Here is an 11478-nt window from a genome sequence, read left to right as displayed (position 1 = left end):
CAATTTCTGATGCAGTGTCAGTCGTTCGTTGATGGCTGGTCTTCTGTAAATAGACCAATTATATAGGAGATAGTTCTTTCTTATGTGATATATATAAAATACGAATTATAATTGGTCAAACTAAAGTTGTTTGTCGCTCAGCGATTGAACTATAAAAAGCAGATTCAAACTCAATCAATCAACATTATTTGGTCATAATATAAAAAATGATGTATACTACACTCAATAATGAAAACCAGTGGATAATATTGTAATAGACATATAGATATATAGATAGATATATAGACATATTAGGTCTCAACGTTGTTTGTAAATAATTAATTTAGTGATAAATAGATATGATATATCGGGTATCATTTTTGTAGGACGCTTTACAAGAAGTCAAATGTTGAATCGACTTACTTCGTAGTGTTCTAGTTTTGTGCTATTGATCTTGATATGCTCGATGCCAGGGGTGCATAAGTTGCATGGGTGTAAATGATACTGCTTTTATTCATTATTGTTTGTTTGTGTGTTTGTTTGTTTCCTTGTTAATTTTGTAAAACGGTCAAGTTGGTGCCCACAAAATGAACTTGGTACGTTCAAATTCACACGACCTTCGAGTTTATGCCTACAAAATGAATTTGGTACGTTCAAATTCACATGATCTTCGAGTTCGTCCCCACAAAATGAATTTGGTACGTTCAATTTCACATGATCTTCGAGATGGTGCCAACAAAATGAATTTGTTACGTTCAAATCAAGATCCACAGGTCCTTCGAGTTGGTGCCCGCAAATTGAATTTGGTAAGTTCAAATTCACACGACCTTCGAGTGGGTGCCCACAAATTGAATTTGATACGTTCAAATTCACACGATCTTCGAGATGGTGCCCACAAAATGAATTTGGTATCATGATCCACAGGACCTTCGAGTTAGTGCCCACAAACTGAATTTGGTGCGTTCAAATTCACACGATCTTCGAGTTGGTGCCCACAAAATGAATTTGGTACGTTCAAATCATGATCCACAGGACCTTCGAGTTGGTGCCCACAAATTGAATTTGGTAAGTTCAAATTCACACGACCTTCTTGTGGGTGCCCACAAATTGAATTTGGTACGTTCAATTTCACATGATCTTCGAGATGGAGCACACAAATTAAATTTGGTAGACCTACGTTCATATTCACAAGATCTTCGAGTTAATGCCCACAAAATGAATTTGGTACGTTAAATTTCACATGACCTTCGAGTTGGAGCTCACAAAATGAATTTGGTACGTTCAAATTCACATGATCTTCGAGTTGGTGCCCACAAAATGAATTTGCCGAACGTTCAAATTCACACGATCTTCGAGTTGGTGCCCACAAAAATGAATCTGCCGTACGTTCAAATTCACACGACCTTCGAGTTGGTGCCCACAAAATGAATTTGGTACGTTCAAATTCACATGATCTTCGAGTTGGTGCCCACAAAATGAATTTGGTACGTTCAAATTCACATGATCTTCGAGTTGGTGCCCACAAAATGAATTTGGTACGTTCAAATCATGATCCACAGGACCTTCGAGTTGGTGCCCGCAAATTGAATTTGGTAAGTTCAAATTCACACGACCTTCGAGTTGGTGCCCATAAATTGAATTTGGAACGTTCAAATTCACACAATCTTCGAGATGGAGCCCACAAATTGAATTTGATAAGTTCAAATTCACACGATCTTCGAGTTGGTGCCAACTGAATGAATTTGGTATCATGATCCACAGGACCTTCGAGTTGGTGCCCACAAACTGAATTTGGTACATTCAAATTCACACGATCTTTGAGTCGGTGCCAACAAAATGAATTTGGAACGTTCACATTCACTGGACCTTGCGAACGGAACGCTCGGCCATCGCAGACATCTGAAAATTTACATCGAATTCGGCAATTTGTGCCCAAAATAGTGAAATGTTCAGTTCACTTTTTTGTTTATTCTGACGGAGGTTGTACAACTTAGGCCTTGGTTGGATGTCGTTATACACTCTCAGAAATAAAGGTTCTAAAAAGGTTCTAAAGTTATCCTTTCTGGAGAACCCTTAGAGGTTCTCTAAAGAACCAAAATTGGTTCCAAACCCATCGGAAATGGCCCCAAAAATGTGATACAGAACCGTTTCGGTTCTTTAGAGAACCTTTAAGGGTTCTCCGAAATTAAAGAACCTTTTAGAGGTTCAAGAGGGAGGGTTCTCCTGAGAGGACAAAAAAGGTTCTTTCTAGAACCTTAATTTTTTTAGAGTGTACTGCACTCGTGTCAATATAAACCATTGGGCTATTCCAGAAATTATCCACACACCCCCAAGAAGACAAAGTTAAATAAAAAACCGAACCACCCATATAATATAGCAGTAGGATTTTACCAGCCAAAAACCATCAATAGGTTTGTGTTTATAGTTTGTGTCTTATCAGAGGTTAAAGTTATTATGAATTAATAACGCTTATGAAAATAGAGGAAATCCGTAAAGCTAACGTTTATAATTTACTGCACTTGCGAATCATAACATAAACTCAATCAATCAATCAATCAATCTTTATTTCATTCAAAATACAACAATACAATAACAGCAAAACAACACATTTGAATGGGGAGATGCTCAGAAGGCCAAAAAGGCCTGAACAAGCACCCCCTTAACCTTAGCCTAAGTTTCTTAATTTGTCTAATAAAATACAATTTCATACATACAAACACCCCCCCCACCCTCTTTCATACATTCATGTAGAACGAACTAAGCAGGAAAAAAATGATGAATAAAGAACATGCAGAATATAAATTAGGATTTCATAACATTTGCTCACGTACGTATATCGCACAAGAAAGCTGACATTTTGTGAATATAGTATAAATGCTAAGAGATCAGTTAATTTTAATCAATTTTAAAAGAGAGAAAAATAAAAATAAGTAAATCCAAACTAAGAGGTATTAAGTGTACATTTCTATAAGGTTTGTTTTAATTTGGGATCTAAAGAGTTTTACTGATGTAGCCGTTTTGGCGCATCTGTCAATCGAATGCCATTTTCTTGGCCCGGCGGTTCTTATTGTTTTGTTAGCAAACTCTGTTTTTGTAAGACAGATCTTGTAATCTTCAGCGTTTCTTGTGTGATACCTGAGGTGATTCCTCTGCTCAACAAAATAACTATTGAAGGCCTTTGGTAACTGATTGGTATTATACTTGTACATAAAAGTGCTTAGTTCGAGATCATAACTATCATAAACATTAAGCAAATTGTAATTCTTGAAAATAGGGGCTGAGTAACATAAAAAGTGACTATTCGATATCATTCTAAGGGCTTTTTTTGAAGTTTGAAAATCTTTTCCAAATATTTTGACAAGTATTTCCCCATGCTAAGATACCATAGTTTATGTAAGGAAGTATTAAAGTACAATATAGTGAATACATTATTCGCTCGGGGACAAAATGTTTCAGTTGGTTTATTACACCAACACCTCTAGATATATTCTTTGAGATGTTGGTAATATGAAATTTCCAAGTTAAATTCTCATCAATTGTCACTCCAAGAAATTTGGTCTTATTCAACCTTTCCAGGATTACATTATCTAATATAATATTTTTAGTAACATTGTACAATACGTGTGATGTTTTGTGATTTGTACCAAGCACCATATAATTAGTCTTGCTTGCATTCACTGATAGCTTATTAGCCTTAAACCAATTATTTACTTCTTTTAATTCATTGTTGATAAGATCGTATTTGGACACAATGTCCTTATGTGAATAAGTTATAGTAGTATCATCGGCAAACAAGACAAATTTTAGAATGGTGGAAGTATTTATGATATCATTAACATACAAAATGAACAATAATGGGCTCAGCTTCTTAAGAAATTTAAATAATGTAGATTAAAGGTATAATTAAAACTTATTTTCCTAAGCTTTCTTAGCTGCTTTACGTGTACAGTCTCACCGTCCGATTTTCAGGACATCATTTTTCTGAGAGGGCAGTCTTCGTAATCGTACCACCGCGCCGTGCGTCTGTTCCTGAAAAAAAAAACATGGTAAAATATACCTTGGAAAAACAATTTCATGAATTGCATATGCTTGCCTTGACCATTGTCGAACACGTTATTTTAAAAGAAATTATAACAATAGACACGTTATAGATTTTATTAATTATATACTAGTTTGGTTTAAGGTAAAGGTAAAGGGGACGATCCTGTATGAACAGTGATCGGAGTGCCCATCTCTCTTTCATTGACTCCTCCATGTAGGCCTAATGTTGCTATAAGGGGATCGCTACACCTCCTCCACAGCGAGTCTGTTACCTTCCCCGCATTTAAGAATACCGGTACCCATTTATATACACCTGGGTGGAGAGGAGAAATCGAGATAAAGTGCTTTACTCAAGGGCACAACACGATGGCGTCGCCGGGGCTCGAACCCGCAACATTCCGATTATGAGTCGGAGCCTGTTCCGCTCGGCCACCGCGGATGGTAATTTAATAAAATCATTTGAAGTAAACATTTTTCCATGATGTCCCATGACTCGTCTAACAAACTGTAGGATACGAATTTTCACCAGAATTTATGAACTTTTTGGTTCTATATACAAGGACATGTTTACTATTGTGAAAATCGTTTTTAACCCTATTTTAAAATCAGAATGATGTCATGGCCCTTTTTAGAATTCCAAATGTGATACATAGGTATATCATGTATATAGAACCGAAATAAGTTCTATAGCGCCCAAAACAAACCGTAAAAAACATAAATAATATAAACACAAACAAACTAAAGAAACAAGCAAAAACTAAACCGTAAAACAAAAGTGCTTTCACACACTTTTTTATGGCAGGATTTTCACTTGAGGGTCCATTAAAACAATACACTTTTAAAGTGATGGTTCTAGTATAGAACCTAAAAACATTCTTGAGCAGTCCTGTATATATATAGAATCTACATGGTTCTACGAAGAAAGAACATTTTTGGACTTTAAAAGGTTCTGCAACTGTCAGAAATAACCATGTTGGGGTTCTTTCAATTTTATTTTCAAGAAAATAACTTTTTTTTCTAAGAGTTCATGTAAAAGCGTACTTCCTAAATGTTTTGTGGTGGTATAGCAAAATGAGAGTCCTCATGATTAAAAAAAATGGCAGTGATCCCCCTGCCATCGCTACCTTAAGTTGCTTTCACCACCCGGCAACATTATCTCCCAAACACGTAGATATAAATACAACTATTAGACTCTGACACCTTCTTCAACCCTGGTATTAGAATCAAAATTCTATGAATATATAATGATTAATATGATTAAAGCTCTGCGCGCTAGGCTTCAACATATAAAAGGCCAAGTTTTGAGATATTTCTCAAAATATCAAGAGCTATCTTAGGAACTACTGAACCAATACTAGGCTTGTTTGTACTCATTTTAATGCATTTTACATGCTGATTCCAAATATCGTCATAAAAATTTTCAATTATAAAATTTTTGAATTTTGAATGTTTTTTTTAACTTGTCGTCTGCAGTCGACACCCGTGTGGTTAAAAGGCCGATGTAGGCCTATGACAACTTAAAAATCGGTTTTGCTCATACCTGCCTCCCTGACCAAGAAGGCTTCGATGACAGACCAGTTATATTGAAAAATCAAAATCACAATATTGTTACAGATCGCGTGGGTCGTGCATTGCGAGAAAGTCCTTTCTATAACCCGGCCTACTTCTATAGCTAGAACTCCCGATTGACCTTTCTACATAGGAATGAATCGGATTGAGCTTTAGATCTCAAAATAATTATTATTTTATAGAAAAATGATTTAGAGAGCTAAATTTTTGATATGTGTTTTAGATATCCATGTTTTTCAGTTGAGAGATGAGAAAATATATATCGAAAAAAGAAAATTGGGAGATGTTATGGGTATAATGTTTACGAATCGGGGAAAATAACTCTCTTCGTGGTGACATAGGTTACAAAAAATATTTCAAAAATGTTCATTTTTTTTATAATTTAAATTTTAACTATCATATTTGAAATCTACACGAAAAATGCATTCAAATGAGTACAAACAAGCCTAGTATTGGTTCAGTGGTTCTTGAAGCAGTCCTATATATATTTGAAAGATTCATGATATTGCCCGGTTTTGTATAGCGAAACCTAATATTAACGGCATGGGGAAAGGGAGGCTAAAAGGATTTCTACATAGGGCCCGACTTTACCTCGTGATTGCCAATTACAGGATATTCAACGCTGACGTGTACCGTAACATGTCATTTCTAGTTGAATAATTGATGGACTATTGTCAATTTTTTATTTGTTGAAAAACTAAAGGTATATTTATACCTATATAATGTATATAGCTTCACTAACTGCATGACGAACGTGCTTGACGTGTTCGCATTTTACTTAATGTACTAGAATGTTTGATAGTAAGAGCATTTTCGTGATGAGATGAGTCGAGTACAACGAAATAGATGGGCATTGTTTACTGTTTGTTTGTTATGATGCTTTCTTTCCTTCTTTCTTTCTCTCTTTCTTCCTTTCTTTCTTTCTTTCTTTCGTTCAATCTTTCTTTCTTTCGTTCAATCTTTCTTTCTTTCTTTAGTCTTTCTTTCTTCTTTCCTTTCTCTTTCTTTCTTTCCTTTCTTTCTATCTTTCTTTCTTTCTTTCTTTCTTTCTTTCTTTCGTTCAATCTTTCTTTCTTTCTTTCTTTCTTTAGTCTTTCTTTCTTCTTTCCGTTCTTTCTTTCTTTCTTTCTTTCTTTCTTAATTAATTAATTACTTAGAATCGTATCAGAACGCCACTATTCACTGGTATTTCAGGATCTTATTTTTTGTTTAAAAGTACCGACAATACCACACGCCCACACCGATATGCAAAGGAATAGCCATCAATTAAAAACTCGTTATTCATCATGGTTATTAATATCCTATAATGGCTTCAATTAATAACAGAGAACTAAAATACCAGCATTTTGTATTAACTATAGTACTATACTGTATTTTGTGACTGAATTTAGTTATTTCGTCAGAAAATTCTTGTCAAAGTGGAGTGCCTGTTTCGGCAGACAGTTGAACACCTGGCCTGGTGAAGTTTCATTTAGACCAATTCCTGAACCAAGAACCAATTACTAAAATATTTTAAAGGGTTCTGCTTTACGAAGTATCCAACACAATTAATTTCGTATCATCGTTAAATTGCTTTAAAAAATTCAGTTGACACCATTTTTAATAATTCGTTTGTTCATTTTTATGGTCTATAAAACAGAGTCCACGTTTTCTCATTTAAAAAACAGATGGGGAGCGACACGATTACAGTCATTTTGGTTTTCAAAGTGGAACCCTTTAATAAAGAAAAGAATTGAAAAGGAGGAGAAATACGTATTCTACCGCATTGAAATGCATGCAGGACAAAAGCTCTTTTTCTGTTTCTTTGAATTTTGGATTAAAACTGGAAATCCGGTCGGTTCGTTCTGTTTATGTTCGCATGTATAACAGCAAGCGCTTAACTTAAGTAAAGTTTTCATCGTTCCATTCACAATTCTAGCCCGGCTTATACTTACCCAACCGCCAATGGAAATACGAACCTAAATTCACCAAACTTTCCCACCTCCAAAACAAAATCCGTCAAACCGTCCACCGCTAAACTTGCAGTACGCCATCACTCGGTTCCAATTAACCATGCGCATTTCAGAGTTCACCATTCGACCCACTTTTAATTGTTTTCACCAGTGCCCCAACTCTGAACGCAGCAAAAGACCTTGTTGGTGAAAACGATCTCTTTACAACAAACTACCATCATAAAAAATCGTACTGCTTTTTTTGTCCTTCTCTTAAAAGTTTATATCCTCATTCATGTGCCTCAAGTCAAGAACTTTGGCTGTAGCATGATGTTAAAATTAGGAGCATGTTTCTCCGGAGGCGTGTGTGATTTTTTGAAAAACAGAATTTTAAAAAGATGTGCTCTCTCTTTTAAACTGTGTTGTCATCTTTGAGTTTCTGATTGCGTCGTTTTTGCAGCGCTTCTTTGGTAGAATTGAAAGCCGATTCTTGCTCTAAGGCTATTAATACATTACATTCACTTGTACAATTCACCATGTCGCAGATGTCTATGATTTCCCTCATATTTGCAATCGTCTTCTCAAGAACCACAGACCCGATACTAGGCTTGTTTGTACTCATTATGCCCCATTTTTCATTGAGATACAAAATATGGTGACAAAAATGCGATTTTCTATAAAAAAAATTAGACTTAAAAAAAAATTTTCTAGGTGACATATCTTTGATTCGTATCCTTCATAAGGGTTAAGACTCCTTGATTATTAACGTGTATTGCAAAGACCTTTAGCCTCCAACCCCATATAACTAACACAGATAGCTGACTCATGATAAACATGCCAAAATACAAGATGAAAAAAATGAGAAAAACGTGAATTTTTAAAAAGGCGATTTGAGATAACCGCTTGCATATTCATGTACCAATCTGCCAACGGATTTAGCCCTAAATTCAATCGGAGCATGAGATCCAGTTGTTTTCCGTTCGTCAAATTTTGTCACAGTTTTATGATTGATTTATTCTGATAATGTTAACAACATCGATATTTATTTTATTATGAATTCGTTTTATCGAATCATGAACTGAAAAATGTTCATAATCAACTTATCGTCATAAATGTAAAATGAAGTTGTTTAATAACAACGAATGAGGTAGTTTATCGATATTTTAGGATTAAAATGATGAAATCATTATAATATAATATGTTTGACACCATAATCAGAGCAAACCCAATAATTTAAGCCAGTTTCAATTTTTAGTGCAGATATCTAATTTTCCGGCAGATTCACAGAGCATGTTTTAGATAATTAATACCTCGCTCTTCCTATACTCGCTCATTTTATATTTTAGCACTAACTTACACCCGATCACGTGCTACTGATTTATGGATAAAATTAAACAATTACCGTCTAAAATTGTGCCGTCAAAATTGTATAATACACGATATTATAATTATGACGAAACAAGAAATACAAAAATATTTAATTTATCTTTTTGTCTTCATCTGACTTTTTCAAATATTGCGTTTCTTAAGGGCTGGGGTATGAACGTTTGGACAGTATTTATTGTGGGACATTAGAGCACATCAGACATATCGAATTGCATTCTGAATACGAAGAATGTCATTCTGATATCAAATAATTTTGATTTTTTGAAATTCGCAATTTAATACACATTTTATGGCAAATCATTAAAAAATGATATTTTTGGTATTTAACAGTACTTGAAGTAAACTTTATAAATCTGATGATTTATACTTAAAGTGTATGTAGGTGGGATGAAAAAGCCGACGATCAATTGAAAATTTTGACCTTTCGTATTGAAGATATGGATTTTTTCCCCAAAACACCAAAAAAAATTAGGTCTTTTTGGGAAAAAATCCATATCTTCAATATGAAAGGTCAAAATTTTCAATTGACCGTCGGCTTTTCCTCCCTATTACATACACTTTAAGAATGTGTCATTAGATTTATTTAATTTACTTCGAGTACTGTTATATATCAAAAATTTGAAAAATATCAAATTTTTATAATTTGTCATAAAATTTGTATTATATTGTGAATTTCAAAAAATGAAAATTATTTGATATCAGAAAGATATGCTTCGTATTCAGAATGCAATTCGATAGGTCTGCGGTGCTCTCATGTCCCACAAAAAAATACTGTCGAAACGCAATAAACGCTCATTTTAGATCCCTTAATTGAATTGTACCGAAAATATTTTGGCTTCGAGTTCTTTGTATTATACCAACTTTTGCACAACCAATAAAGACTAATTACAAAGCACACACATCATCTGAGGAAAGTACATGCTACATGCATACATCACAGCTTCTGTTTGGAGACGAGTGAACTCTGAATGCTCTTTTGCTTGTCATAATGGTTTGCGAATCAAGTTTTTTAATAACTCGCTGACCCTGACCGTCACAGAGAAATATAGGACGGAGTTGAACGTGTTGTAGCGAATGCCCTAAGGAATTTGTGAGGTTGCTCAGCTCGAACGCGGTAAAATGTAATAAAAATTCCCTTTAAAAGGGAAAGCCAGCCTCAATGTAGAAGAGGTCTTGTAATTAGTTTTGGTCAATGTGAAAGGCATTTTTAGGATCACGGCTTACTACATCCATGTTACATGACAGTCCACCAAACCATCAACGGTGAGAAGATGTACACTGAAACTGCAGAAAACATTAACTCCTAATCTCCTGTCAACTCTTTAATTCATTATTGTTCATTATTATTAATTCATTATTGTTCTCTAAATTGTTCTGTTCTGGTTTTATTTGTCTTTTCAGCTTTTTACCCACGATATTTCAATTTTCAATTTTTAATACCATAACTTACGAACTCAATTTCTTCGCTTAGGAATGTCCGATTTTATTGGGGAAAACGGCGTTGTGGAGCAAAATAGCTCTTTATGTGAAAGCCTCCAAATTTATAAGCTGTCCAAAAGATGTCTGTTTTTGACATGATACGCCACATTTCTTAAAGACCCATTCAGTGATCCCAGTGCAAGAGTAAAAAATTAAAATTGTTTATAAATTGCTTAAAAGAGAAGGATAGGCCTAAGTCATTCAAATTGTCATTTGGTATTTTTGATACTGTCAGTATCTAAAAATACAGATTCGTGTAAAATGTCTTATTTTGTCTTAAATAGGCCTACACGGCTTTTGGCTGAACCATTCGCAGACTTAGCACATCTATGTAATAACAAAGGTACGGTACCAAAATTTTGATGATTTTTACGATCGTCCGGATGAGCAAATCACTGAATGGGCCTTTAATATTAATAATAGATAAGCTGCCTTTAAAAATATAAATTGCTTAAAAGAGAAGGATAGGCCTAAGTCATTCAAATTGTCATTTGGTATTTTTGAAATGCCAAATTTGGCAAAAAATGAAGAAAACAGCAGTACTGACGAAGTTCAAGCCCCGCCATTCAAATACTTGTAGCTAATTTTAGATACTGTCAGTATCTAAAAATACAGATTCGTGTAAAATGTCTTATTTTGTCTTAAATAGGCCTACACGGCTTTTGGCTGAACCATTCGCAGACTTAGCACATCTATGTAATAACAAAGGTACGGTACCAAAATTTTGATGATTTTTACGATCGTCCGGATGAGCAAATCACTGAATGGGCCTTTAATATTAATAATAGATAAGCTGCCTTTAAAAATATTATTGACAATGTTGAGAGTATAGGAATTACCTTGAAAAATGTCTCAAAAATACAACATGCCAGTTATATTCCGGTCTGAAACGATCAGACAATATTTTAAACATTAATAACATCATAAACCCAAATCGTGAAAAAATCACCCCGGGTAGATTTTTTGGCTATTTCTCCATTTACGATCCTGCCCAAAAGTGTCTGCTTTCGATATACCACGTCACAAATACTACACTGCACTGACTGCAGGTTTTAGTTAAAAGGGCATTTCGTGATCCACAGCATCATCCCTA

The sequence above is a fragment of the Amphiura filiformis genome, chromosome 2 (assembly GCF_039555335.1).
Source record: "Amphiura filiformis chromosome 2, Afil_fr2py, whole genome shotgun sequence".
NCBI lineage: Eukaryota > Metazoa > Echinodermata > Ophiuroidea > Amphilepidida > Amphiuridae > Amphiura > Amphiura filiformis.
The sequence above is the reverse complement of the archived record's forward strand: the minus strand, read 5'-3'. Positions refer to the sequence as shown.